At 43.4% G+C, this 14,632-nt stretch overlaps 1 protein-coding gene across 5 annotated transcripts in view; it reads right to left on the reverse strand.

Moving 5' to 3' along the window:
- Nucleotides 1-14,632, reverse strand: part of ash1l (ASH1 like histone lysine methyltransferase) — a 223,919-nt gene that overhangs the window by 118,564 nt on the left and 90,723 nt on the right. The window lies entirely within an intron of this gene.

The raw sequence follows: 14,632 nt of genomic DNA on the forward strand, positions 1-14,632 counted from the left end.
ATTTCAAAGCAATGCCAGCAAAAATTGCTGAAAAATAAATGATCAAAGGGTTAACTCAGTGCTGTCTGTAAGATGGACATACAAAGGATAACAACTAAAATATAACAGACCTCAGATGGAACCAAAGCAATACTGGGCAATATATCTTAAGATTTAAATAATTAAAAAAGGATCGTAACATTAGAAATGCTTCAAAGGCAACTTTTGTTGACAGTACTGGTTGAAGATATTAAATGAAACTTTTAAATCTGAATCTTGATTACTGGACTGAGGTGAATATGATTTCCTCCTAACTTGGGTCTTGGATTTTTCTTTGACATTTTGTACCAAAAAGGAACAAGTAAATAGTGAACAGTGAAGCCAGCATTAAGAAAAAAGGATTAATTTGACGTGGAGTGCCATTGTTGGATTGTGGTGGACAAAGTCAGAAGTCACACGACACCAGGTTATAATCCAACAGTTGTATTTCAAATCACAAGCTTTCGGAGTGCTGCTCCTTTGTCAGGTGAAGATCAATTTGAGAAGATCAAAGCTACAGTCTTTGTCCTTCATGACGTACTTTCCCCTCCCCTTCAAATTGATCAGACAGTTCATGACCTCCAGCATTCCATTTGACACTGAGCTGAGCATGTGACCTTACACTCTCTCCATTACAAAGAACCCTCAATGGTATGACCTGACTCAACAAAACTGCTAAAGGTTCTCGTCCATTTGTGCGTAACCACCAAATTTATTCCAATGTTCTCCTGGCTGACATTCCTTTCCAAAGCCAGTAAACATTAGCTCACGCTGAACTGCATTGCCTGTTTCCTATTCCACATCATCTCCCACTCATCTATCTGATCTCCACTCGCTCCCTTCTATTTCTCAATGCTTTAGATTCCATCCTCACAAATACATCAATGGCCTTATTGCTCCCTATCACTGTAACCTTCACTGTGTACAATCTTATTCCAAAATTTGCAGTGCTGTGAATCCACCAATTTCATTTTCTTTGCAATTCATTATGAGGTGAAGAACACACATAAACCTCCACCAACCACGTGCGTTATCAAGGCTGCTCAACAAAAGAACACAGTTATGTGCCACAGCACAAAATACATTATATTCCATTCAAAGCCAAAGCATTGCGTAAGAAGAAGAAATATTTGCTGAACAAGCCTGTCATATTGCAAGAATAGTTTAAAGCCCACAACGTCTGCAGCAGCTGGCTGATTAAAAAAAGACAAATGTCTGTGGCAGGTACATCTTCAATTCATACAGCTGAAATGATCTTTCTACACCAGGGGGCATTTGACATGCCTCAGTATTGCTATGTTCAGTAATCAGTTTTCATAGTCATACTCTTGATTCCAAACCTGAATGGTAGCACAACACTAAAATCCTGCTTCACAACTTTGAAGTAATTGATCTTAGGCTATCTTTGCCAATTCACAAAGGAAAAGATTTTCCTAGCTGGTAGATCCACGACTGAATAGTAGATATTTTAAAAGATTTGTCTAGTAATTGATAGCATAGATTACAGTCAATGAGTTCCACGCAGAAACATCTGTCTAGTAATTACTATTGCAGAATTTCAACTTGGCCCACAAGTTACCATGCACATAAAAATCTCTCTGCTTGTATACCAAATAAAAAGAACATTTGTGGAGATAAGCACCTTCCCAGAAAGAGAAATGGGGGAAAAATAAGTCACATCTTACTTTTCCTCACATTCAAATTTCACATTTCCTCCACATTTAGAACTCTTATGTTCCTCTAACACAGTCCCTACTCTGTTTGCCCTTATCCCCTGTTATGCGAATGAGAAGTGGACCACTCAGCCCCTTGAGCCTGCTTCCCCCCTTTCCACAAGATCAAGGCTGATTTGGTTCTTATACATTCCCACCAACCCCAATAACCTTTTGCCCTGAGCTTATCGAGAATCTACAAACCTCTGGCCTTCAAAAGTCTCAACTTACAGGACCTTGAGGAGGAGAATTCCAAAGATTCCCGATTATCTTTGAGATGAAATTTCTCCTTAAATGGGCAACCTTTTTTTTTTTAAAAATAATGACCCCTAGATCCAGACAGCTGCGTCTTCAGCTGCCTGGGTCTTAAGTTCATCTGTCACTATCTGTCCACCTCCTTTAAGACTCTCCACAAAGCATACCTTTCAACCCAAGCTTTATCGCATCTTTTGTAATATCCTTTCTTTGGCTGGATGACAATTCTTGGCTGTTTGTCTTTCTGTTCACCATCCTACATTAATAGAAGTCAATGCTCTGCTTAGTACCATCAGAACTGTTCCTGTTTGCTCCGATAATATTTGTAATCTCCCCCCTCTCCCAGTGCTCAAGGATTTGCAGTCCCAATTTTACCTGATACCTACTCAGTCTCATTAGTTGGCCCAAAGAAAAAAAAACACTCTCTCCAAAAAAAAGTTAAATTTTCCAAGAGATCAAAGCTATAAGTAAAAACGGAGTTCTTATTTTGGACAATAGCTGAAAAGTTCTGTTTTGAAAGTGAAAAGGTGAAACTGAAGACAGGAATAATGGGATACTAGTAAAATGTAAACTTATGTTTCAAGTGATGTCATGACATACTGGATGAGGTCGTCCAAGGCAGAGCAATGGTTTCAGAGGCAGGAGAAGAGGCTTCTTCAAAACATCAGTGCCAGCAATTAAGGTTTCTAGGGCTCGCTTCAATGCGATGGACACTTATGTTTACATTCTGAATGACAGGCCAGTCACACATTGCAGAAACCATAAACACATCACACATGATAATATGATTACTGTAAGCCCCATAAAACAAGTACCGTAGGACTTTGCATGCCCACAGGGCCATTCCGAGTCTCATTTTCCTCCTTGCCAAGAACCAACCTCTCTCATTTGTTTCCTCTCCATCTACACAATGCCCCATTTCTAATTTTTTCATGTCCTCTTATCAACCAGCAAGTACTGAAAGGGAGAGGATAGTATGCTCAATTGTGTCAAACAAATGCAACAGTCAAGGAATACATTGAGACTGGCGATTTTCAACAAAACTGTGAATGCTTTAAAACTCTTAAAGACAAAATGACAATCGTTTCTGGATGAAGCAGAAGAGCAAAATAAAATGTAAAAGGAATAAAAAAAGCAATAATAAGTAGTAAAATATAGCAGTTTGGAGATCAGAAAAAAAATAAGTGCTGGAGAAACTCAGGTTTGGCAACATCTGTGGAGAGAAAAACAAGAGTTAATGTTTCAAATCTAATATGGTTCTTCAGAAATTTGCAAAAGGCATCTGACATGCGATGCAAAAGGTCTGCTACCAAATTTAAATCCATGTGATTAAATAAACAAAAGGCAGTGTGGGTTCAATATTGGCTTAGTGACCAAAAGCAGAGTGTAGTGGTCAACTACTCTTTATCTGGCTGGTGGAACATATAGTAATTCTCAGGAGTTGAGATTAGGGCTATTACCTGCATCATGAAATGCAGTGGTTTCATGATTTGAACTTCAAAATGCAAGACTTCATTTTATAGTTTTCAAAAAAAAAGTAGTAAACAATATGGAAGACAGTTAAGGGAAAGACATAGGCTGATGAAATGAATGAACGCCAAATTAATGTGGATAAGTGTACAGTCATATTTCAATAGAATGAACCAAGAGAGCCAACATAAATGAACTGCAGCGTTTACAAAGACCGCACAGGAATAAAGTAACTTTTTTGTGGGAGTGTGGGTAGCAGAATAAGATGAGAGAAAGTGTTTTTTTTAAAGTCTCCTGGGGTTTGTTAATAGAGCAATATAGAGTACAAAAGTAAGTTATTGTGACCCTTTATAAATCCTCGCTTTCTTCAGAATAGGGCACAAGATGTTCAAGGATATTACAGGATAAAGGAGGCTAGACTTCAGAATTATCTTTGGAAAGATTGTGTTTCTGACAAATGTCAGTGTCATAGAGGGTCAACACCATCATGTTGATAGGCAGGAAGAGATAACCTGTACAAAGAGAGCTATTTACATGATAGCAAACACTTAGTCAAGGGTAGGGCAATAAGGTAACTGAAGGAGTTGGAAGTAGGCAAAATGTTATTTGTTTAGGATTCAGTAGAAGAGATACAGAAAAACATAATAAATAGGAGCAGGAGTTGCCTATCTAGCCCTTTGAGCCTGCTCAGTCAATCAGGGCTGATCTTTGTGTGGCCTCAGCTCTACTTACCTGCTCTCTCACCATAACCCTTAATTCTCTTACGGTTCAAAAAATCTTAGCTTTAAAAATATTTATTGAGGAAGCCTCAACTACTTCACTGGGCAGGGAATGCTATAGGTTCACAGCCCTCTGGGTGAAGAAGCTCCTTCTTAATTCGGTCCTAAATCTGCTCCCCCTCACTGAGGCTATGCCCTCTTGCCCTAGTTTCACCCGCCAGTGGAAACATCCTTCCCTACTTCTGTCTTATAGAAACGTAAAACTTTGAAGGGAGTAGTTAAGATACCCCCGCATTCTAAATTCCAATCAAAATAATCCCAGTCTACCCTCAGAAGTCAAACCCCTCAACTTCAGAATCAACCTAGTGAACCTTCTCTGCACCCCCTCTAGTGCCAGTACATCTTTTCTCAAGTAAGGAAACCAAAACTGCACACAGTTCTCCAGGTGCAGCCTCACCAGCACTCTGTAGAGTTGAAACATAACCTCCCTGCTTTTAAACTCAATCCCTTTAGCAATGAAGGGCAAAATTCCACTTGCCTTCCTAATTACCTGCAGACCAACCTTCTGCGATTCATGCACAAGGACACCTAGGTCCCTCGGCATAACATTCTGCAATGTTTTACCATTCAAGTAACAGTCCTTTTTACTGTTAATCCTACCAAAATGGATGACTTCATATTTATTAACATGGTACTCCATCTGCCAGACCTTTGCCTACTCACAAACTATATTCCTCTGCAAAGTTTTACAGTCCTCTGTATGCTTTGCTCTGCCACTCATGGATGTAGGTTTGCTCGCTGAGCTGGAAGGTTCACTTTCAGACGTTTCATCACCAGACTAGGTAAAATCATCAGTGAGCCTCCGGATGAAGCACTGGTGGCATGGCCCGCTTTCCATTTGTGTTTTGGTGATGTCATTTCCTGTTATTTTTTCTCAGGGGGTCGTAAACAGGTTCCAAGTCATCTGTGTGTGTGGCTACTAAGGATCCGCATCCATGAACTCCAACTAGCCACAAAACGACACGACCAGCTATCCTTAGTAGCCACACACTCAGATGGCAAGCAACATGAATTCGACTTGGACAACACTACTATTATAGGACAAGCCAAACAGAGAACAGCCAGGGAATTCCTAGAGGCATGGCACTCATCCACAGATTCAATCAATAAGCACATCGACCTGGACCCAATATACCGACCACTGCAACGGACGGCTGGAACTGACAACCAGAAGAGGCAGATTCAAACCACTATAAATGCTGGAGGATACATCACAGAAGCGCTTCACAGGAGGCTCCCAAGCACTGAGGATATCACCTAGACAGGGAACGAAAGATCTGCAACACAAATTCCCAGCTCGGCGAACAGAACCACAACGAGCACCCGAGCTACAAATCTTCTCACAAACTTTGATGGTCTCTATTTCCCCACCTTTTGTCTACCACCCTTTTTAAACATTGGGAAACAGCAATGGTGACACAATCTGCTGGAACTCTCCCACAGTCCAGCGAATTTTGGAAAATTACATGTGCACTTGCTATTTCTCCCACCATCTCTTTTAGTACTGTGGGATGCATTCCATCAGAGCCAAGAGACTTGTCTATCCTTTGTTCCATTAGCTTGCCCAATACTACCTCTTCCGTGATAATGATTGTTTCCAGGCCCTTACCTACCTGTGTCTCTTTATCAATTACTGGCATGCTATTTATGTCTTCCACTGTGAAGACCAACACAAAATACCTATTCAACGCCTCGGCCATTTCGTCATATCCTATGACTAAATGCCCATTTCCTTAGGCACCCGTGGCAGATTACCCCTTTTCTTACAGTCCTTCCTTTCCACTGGAATATACTTTTGCTGAACACTTGGAAAAATTGCTTTGAAAGTCCTCAACTGTGCCACAATAAACTCTTAGCTTCCAGTCTACTTTCGGCCAAGTCCTCCATCCTACTTTAGTCTCCCTTGTTTCAGCACAGGACCCTGGTATTGGATTTTATCTTCACACTCTCCTTCTGTGTTCTAAATTTGACCATACTGTAATCGCTCCTTCCAAGAGTATCCCTAACTATGAAGTCATTAATTATTCCTGTCTCATTACACAGGACCAGATCGAGGATAGCTTGCTTCCTCGTTGGTTCCATTACATACTGCTCAAGAAAACTATTGCAGATACACTCAATGATCTCCCCAAGGCTACCCTGACCGAGTTGGTTGACCAATCGAGTCGCAGATTAAAATCCTCCATGATAATTGCCGTACCATTTTTACGGGCATTGGTTACTACTTTGCTGATTGCCCACCCCAATGTGATGTTGTTATTTGGTGGCTTTAGACTACACCTGGGTGATGGAAATGACAAAAGGAGGGGACAAGGAGAATGAGAAAATATTCTTGGTTATTGAATGTGGGATTCATACCCACCTCCCTCTCAAGGTGACCTTAAGGCCACAGGAATACTTAAGGCACGAGAGGCACAGTCTTGCTCTAGATCAGGGCTGCCCAAACATTTTTCAACTTCGAGGACTGAAAATTGCTGACACCCCTCAGTGAGAACAGAGAGAGTGGGAAGACAATTGTTATACTTTGTCAGAGCTCCAAGAACAGCCATTGCTGACTCATGGCTCAGGAGCCCACGATTTCAGCTCACCTCCCCACCTGGATCTGGAACCCTGCTTTGGGAAGCCCCACTCCAGATGAACAAAGATTAGAATTGAACCAGTAATAAATTCCTGTGGACAGTAACTCTCTTCCCCCACAAACGTGAGAAATCGGAACACAGTCTTTTCAGCATTTTTACAGGTGAATGGTGCTGTACTTGTAACAATGCCCATCTTTTGGATTCACAGGTGAGTAATCATAAATTGTCTAACCACACAGAACAATGAGTAAGTCCTTTTTCCATTCAGAATAACGATTTCAGTTTAAGTTAGACTGGGATCCAAAGACTGGCATCAGGTTGACATCGAAGCCTGATACGATCTCTGCATCTCAGCAAAAGCCAAGGCAGGAGTTCAAACTTAAAACTGACAGAATCACGGGACAGAGGATCAGCATTTAAAAACATAACATTTGCCAGATACATTTACAACTATAGGTTCATTAACTGAAAATATATTGCAGTGACCACAGGCAAATAGCTTGTTTTAAGAGGTTGCCCAAGATGTTCCTATATGTGGAGAATGCACTGTCACTGGATTATCCTGGGTCTAGTATCTGTACATATTTCAATTCATGATTATGTAGACAACTTCATACTGGCAATCACAAACTGTATCCAGGCAGCCATCAAGATAAACCCACTAAGTTCATTTTTAGTTTGAATCAGTCACTGTAATACAAACAGGTCATTACTAGAAATTAGGAAGTATAATTTTTCTAAATTTATGAAAAGCTGACTATCCTTCCACAAAAACTTAAAAATGATTCAATGCCACATAACTAAATATTATTAAAATCCTGATCTCTGTTGTTTTAGCATCATGCCCTGCTGTCAAACTCCCATCTCTTGACAAGTGGAGCACAGCCATTTAGCCACTGTACTTCACCAAAAGCTACCACTCATGCTACTCTGCATTAAGTGGTCCTATGATTGAACAGTAGCCCACTGTCTTTCATGACTGACCCATACAGGCCATGAAAACCACAGACCTGAGCTGGGTTCACTTTCAACTCAGGATACACTTGATAATGGTCCTCAGACAAGGGGCAAACATTGTTAATCTCTGACATTCCACATAGAAAGTGGGCTAAAGAACAATTAGATGCAACTGGTAACCCTCAAATCATTAAATAACCTGACAGTACTCTCACAGATGGTCAGGCTGCATCCGAGGAGCAGGAGAATCAATGTTTTGGGCATAAGCCCTTCATCAGGAATAGGCTTGTTGACCGGAGTGATAAATGGGATTGGGGGGGGGGGGGGGGGGGGGGGGGGGGGGGAGAGGGGCAGCTGAGAATGCGATAGATAGATGAAGGTGAGGGAGATGATAATAGGTCAGAGGGGACGATGGAGCGGATAGGTGGGAAAGGTGACATGCATCCATCCGCCATAACAAAGGCCTCCAAGCCCTCTGTTTCTTCCTCTCAAGCTGTCCCAACCAGTACCCTTCCAGTGACATCCTTATCCACCTGGCTGAACTAGTCCCCACCCTTAACTTCTCCTTCCAATCCTCTCAATTCCACCAAACCAAAAGGAGTAGCCATGGGCACCCACATGAGACCCAGCCTCTGTCAGGTATGCGGAACAGTTCACCTTCTGCAGCATCACCCTCCCCCCCCCCCCCCGTTCCTCTGTGACATCCATGACTGTATTGGCACTACCTCATGTTCCCATGAGGTTGAACAGTTTATGAACTTCACTAACTCCTTTCACTCCAACTTCGAATTCAGCTGGATCATCTCGGACACCTCCCTCCCCTTCCTGGACCCCTCCATGTCCAACCCTGGAGACCGACTAACCACAGATATCTACTATAAGGCCAATGACTCCTACACCTCCTCCCACCCTACCTCCTGTAAAAACGCCATCCCTTATTCCTCCACCTTTATTCCCAGGATGACCAATCCCACCTGATAAAATCCCAAACAGCCTCCTTTTTCCAAGATCGCAATTTCCCTTCCCATGTGGTCGATGCCCTCTGGCACATCTCCTCCACTCCTCCACTCTCCTCCCCTTCCCCCTCCCCCTCCCCCCCTCCCCCACCCCCCCCTTGAACCCAACAAGGGCACAACGTCCCTGATCCTCACCTTCCACCGCACCAACCTCCGTATACATTGCATCACCCTCCATCACCTACAAACAGACCCCACCATATGTTTTTCTTTCCCCATCCCTTCCTGCTGATTCAGACAGACCATTCCCTCAGTGACTCCCTCATCAGATCCACGCCTCCCACCAGCCCTCACCTCACTCCTGGCACTTTCCCGCCATTACAGAAAGTGCAAAACCTGCACCCACACTTTCCCCTTCACCTCCATCCAAGGCCCCAAAGGATCCTTCTGCATCCGACAAATTTACTTGTACGTGGTTCTGTTCGCCGAGCTGGAAGTTTCACAGGAGGCTCCCAAGCACTGAGGATGTCACCTAGACAGGGGACGAAACGTTTGCAACAAAAACTTCCAGCTCGGCGAACAGAACCACAGCAACGAGCACCCGAGCTACAAATCTTCTCACAAACTTACTTGTATGTCCACCAATGTCATCGACAGGATCCATTGCACCCGATGTGGTCTTCTCTGCATTGGGGAGACAGGAAGCCAACTTGCAGATCATTTCAAAGAACATCCTGGGATACCCGCACCAACCCCACCACTCCACTGCTGAACACTTCAATTCCCCCTCCAAGGACATGCAGGTGCTGGGCCTCCACCACAGGCAAAAGCTTACCACCTGACACCTGAAGGAAGAACGCCTCATATGCTGCCTTGGAAATCTTCAACCACTCTGGATCAATGTGGATTTCACCAGATTCCTAATTTACCCTCCCCTCCACATTATTCCAGTCCCAAGCGTCCAATTCGGCACTGCCCTCCTGACCTGCCCATCACCTTTCCCATCTATCTGCTCCATCCCCTTCTCCCCCACCTTCATCTACCTACCACATTCTCAGCTACCTTCCCCCCAACCATTTATCTCTCAGCACCCTACAGCCCACTAGCCTATTCCTGATGAAGGGCTCACGCCCAAAATGTCAATTCTCCTGCTCCTCGGATGCTGCCTGACCTGCTGTGCTTTTTCAGCATCACACTCTCTACTTTGATCTCCAGCAACCGCAATCCTCCCTTTCTCCGAGCCCTCTCACAGATGTTATAGACCACTCAGCTGAGGTAGCTGGATGTGGGCCTGCAATCTGTAGAGCAGTATTGCTGCAAGAGACAGCACCCTGAGGAACAAACAGGCCAAACAAAATCCAATTCTGTTGCAGTGCAGTGCTCCACATTTTCCACTGCCAGTCACTCAGGGACCAAAATCAAGACTTGTTGCTAACTCTATTGAGGATGACCTCCTATTTATTTCCAAATTTCTGAAGCTGTCTGAATTCTGTAAATGCTGACCATCAGGTAAAACCTTTGGGAAGGTGCATTAAGGAATACTACTGCAGTCCCCAAACAATATAAAATTGAAGACAACTAAAATAAGACATATAGCACACAATAACAAAATCCGAGTATTAAGCCAGTTTTGCTGTTCAATAATCAACTGACCTTTGCAATTAATTAAAACCATATTATGGTCAAGCAAAAAGTAAATCTAAAAGGGACAGTTGAAAAAACAAAGTGAACACATTAGAATATCAAATGACCCAGCTTGGAGAGGAGGATGGCACCCTGAGGTCTTGGAGCATATAGATAGATGACAAGACTACCAGCAAAAAGGTTTACTAAACTGAGATTACCAGCTGTACAATACATCTGGCTTTATTAACTTGTACCAGGCGTTTGTGGGCGGCACGGTGGCACAGTGGTTAGCACTGCTGCCTCACAGCGCCAGAGACCCGGGTTCAATTCCTGCCTCAGGCGACTGACTGTGTAGAGTTTGCACGTTCTCTCCCACAGTCCAAAGATGTGCAAGGTCAGGTGAATTGGCCATAATAAATTGCCCGCAGTGTTAGGTTAGGGGTAAGGGTGGGCTGCGCTTCGGCGGGTCGGTGTGGACTTGTTGGGCCGAAGGGCCTGTTTCCACACTGTAACGTAATGTAATCTAATCTAATGTAATCTAATCTAATCTAAGATACAACATTAAAATATTACAATTCTGCAAGAGGAAGAAATGACTGTGGGACCAAACACCATTGTCTGATCAGGAATATTTTTGAGGAATTGAGTGAACCATGTCAGGAAAGAAAACCAGAATAAAGCAGTGTTATGAAGATTTGTTAAGATCCAACTTATTGATTTTATTTTTCTTTGAAGAAAACATTAGGTTCAGATATTCTGTTCTGACGAAAGGCCACCAACCTGAAATGTCAACACATTTCTCTCCCCAGATGCTGTCTGACCTGATGAGTACTTCCAGCATTTTCTCTGAACTAGAATTCTCACAATAATAGACCACACAGAGATAGCATTAAACATCAGAATATGGCGTTTCACTTCTGAGACTTGGAATTAATTGATCAGTCTCCACTTATTTCATTTGATAGACAAGAGGCCCAGCTCAATCTCCACAAGACTTGTCGAAAATCACTTGAGCAACTGGGACTTAGCCACTGATCCATAATTTTGAAGGATCCAATCTGAATTATTTTGCGTTAGTTGGCTCGGTGGCTCAGTGGTTAGCACTGCTGCCTCACAGCACCAGGGAACCGGGTTCAATTCCCACCTCGGGCAACTGTGTGTGTGTGTGGAGTTTGCACATTCTCCCAGTGTCTGCGTAGGTTTCCTCTGGGTGCTCCAGTTTCCTCCCACAGCCCAAAGATGTGCAGGCCAGGTGAATGGACCATGCTAAATTGCCTGTAGTGTTAAGTGCATTAGTCAGGGGTAAATGTAGGGGAATGGGTTTGGGTGGCGTGCTCTTTGGAGGGTTGGTGTGGACTTGTTGGGCTGAAGAGCCTGTTTTCACACTGTCGGGAATCTAATCTAAACTTGTTGCGAGTACATAGTCATTAAAATAACTACATAAAGGAAAATGGCAATGCTTTTCAGTACAGTCACAACCCTGGCATCTACCCAACAATGTGGAAAATTGCTCACGTCTATCCTATAGAGAAAAAGGACAAATCCAACCCAGCCAATTACCACTTCAGTCTATTCTTGATCATCAGTAAAGTGATGGAAGGTCTCGAAGCTGCTATTGAGCAGTTTAGCAATAACCTGCTCATGGAGGCACAGTCTGGGTTCCATTTCGGCATTTCAACTCCTGACCTCATCAAAGCCTAGGTTCAAACATAGACTAAAGAGCTGAATTAAAGTGGTGAGGTGAGCATAACAGCTGCTGACATCAAGGTCGCATTCAACAGTATGGTATCAAGAAGCCCAAGCAAAATTGCAATATATGCATATTGGGGGCAAACTCTCAATTGATTGGAGTCATAACTGACATATGGAAAGATGGTTGGGTTGTTGGAGACCAGGACTCTCTGGAGTTCGACAGGGTAGTATCTTATGCCCAACCATCAGCTCTTTCATCAATGCCTTCCCTCCATCAAGAGCTCAAAGTGAAAACGTTTGCCAATGATTGCACAACATTCGGCACCATTTGTGTCTCCTCAAAGTGAAGCAGACCATGTTCAAATGCAACAAGACCTGGACAATATTCAGATTTGGGCTGACAAGTGGCAAGCAACATTTGTGCCAGACAAATGCCAGGCAATGACTATCTTCAAAACGAGACAATCCAACCACTGCTATTTGACACGTTCAGTGGTGTTAACATCACTAAATCCCTCACTATCATCGTTGGGATTATGACTGACCAGAAACTCAACTGGACTCAGCACTTGGATACAGAACTGGTTCGAAGGTGGTGGTGGAGGGTTGCTTTTCAGATTGGAGGCCTGTGACCAGTGGAGTGCCACAAGGATTGGTGATGGGTCCACTACTTTTTGCCATTTATATAAATGATTTGGATGTGAGCATAACAGGTATAGTTAGTAAGTTTGCAGATGACATCAAAATTGAAGGTGTAATAGAGAGTGAAAGAAGTTACATCAGAGTAAAATGGGATCTTGATCAGATGGACTAATGGATTGAGGAGTGGCAGATGGAGTTTTAGATAAATGAGGTGCTGCATTTTTGAAAAGCAAATCTTAGCAGAACTTACACACTTAATGGTAAAGTCCTAGGTAGTGTTGCTGAACAAAGAGACCTTGGAGTGCAGGTGCACAGCTCCCTGAAAGTAGAGTTGCAGGTAGATAGGATAGTGAAGGTGGTGTTTGGTATGCTTTCCTTTGTCGGTCAGAGTACTGAGTCCAGGATTTGGGAGGTCATGTTGCAGCTGTACAGGACATTGGTTAAGTCACTTTTGGAATATTGTGTGCAATTCTGGTCTCCTTCTGATCGGAAAGATGTTGTGAAACTTGAAAGGGTACAGAAAAAATTTACAAGGATGTTGCCAGGGTTGGAGGATTTGAGCTATAGGGAGAAGTTGAATAGGCTGGGGCTGTTTTCCCTGGAGCGTCTGAGGCCGATGGGTGACCTTATAGAGGTTTATATCCTACCTATGCCTCACATGATTATAAATAGACATGGTCTTTTCCCTGGGGTGGGGGAGTCCACAACTAGAGAGCATAGGTTTAGGGTGAGAGGGGAAAGATTTAAAAGGGCCTAAGGAGCAATGTTTTCGTGTGTGTGTGCGTGCGTGCGTGTGTGCGTGCGTGCATGTATGTGTGCGTGTAATAAGCTGCCAGGTGAAGGCTGGTACAATTACAGCATTTAGAAGACATCTGGATGGGTATATGAATAGGAAGGGTTTGGAGGGATATGGAGCAATTGCAGGCAAATGGGATTAGATTTACATTAGGATATCTGGTCAGCATGAACAAGTTGGACTGAAAGGTCTATTTCTGTGCTATCCACCTCTATGACTTAAACCTAGTGGCCACAAGAGCAGATCAGAGGCTGGGAATCCTGCAGTGAGTAACTCCCGATTCCCCAAAGTCTGTCCACCATCTACAAGACACAAGTCAGGAGTATGACAGAATACGATAACTTGCCTGGATAGGTGCAGCTTCAACAACATTTAAGAAGCTCAACACCAAACAAGACAAAGCAGTCCACTTGATTGGTATGGCATCCACCACCTACACTCAGTAGCAGCAGGACGCACTGCAGAAATTCAAAGATCCTTAGACAGCAACTTCTGAACCCACAACCATTTCTATCTGGAAGGACAAGGACAGCAGGTACATGGGAACACAATCTGAAAGTTCCCCTCCAAGCCACTCACTATCCTAACTTGGAAATAGATCGCCATTCCTACACTACCACTGGGTCAAAATCCTAGAACTCCCTCCCAAAGGGGCAAACCTACAACACGTGAACTACAGCAGTTCAAGAAGTCAACTCATCACACGTTCTTAATGGCAACTAGAGACAGGTAATACTGACCAGCGACTGGCACTCACATCCCATGAGTGAATAAAGAAAAAGTGATGGAATGATTTGGACAGAGGATTAACTGCGACTCTTTGAACTGAACAGTCAAAAGTAAAGTCTCATTTGCCAGCATTTGACCCATATCCCTCTGAATCTTTCCTATTCATACTCATCCAGATGCCTTTTAAATGCTGCAATTGTACCAGCCTCCACCATTTCCTTTAGCAATTCATTTTATACATGTTTCATCCTCTGGGTGAAAAAGTTCCCCCTTCAGTCCCTTTTAAATATTTCCCCTCTCACCCTAAACCTATGCTCTCTAGTTCTGGACTACCCCACCCCAGGGAAAGGACCTTGCCTATTTATCCTATCCAGGCCCCTCATGATTTTATAAACCTCTCCAAGGTCACTCCTTGGCCTCC

Source organism: Chiloscyllium plagiosum, unplaced genomic scaffold, assembly GCF_037043375.1.
Source record: "Chiloscyllium plagiosum isolate Xiang-an unplaced genomic scaffold, Cpla_swu_hap1 HiC_scaffold_50, whole genome shotgun sequence".
NCBI lineage: Eukaryota > Metazoa > Chordata > Chondrichthyes > Orectolobiformes > Hemiscylliidae > Chiloscyllium > Chiloscyllium plagiosum.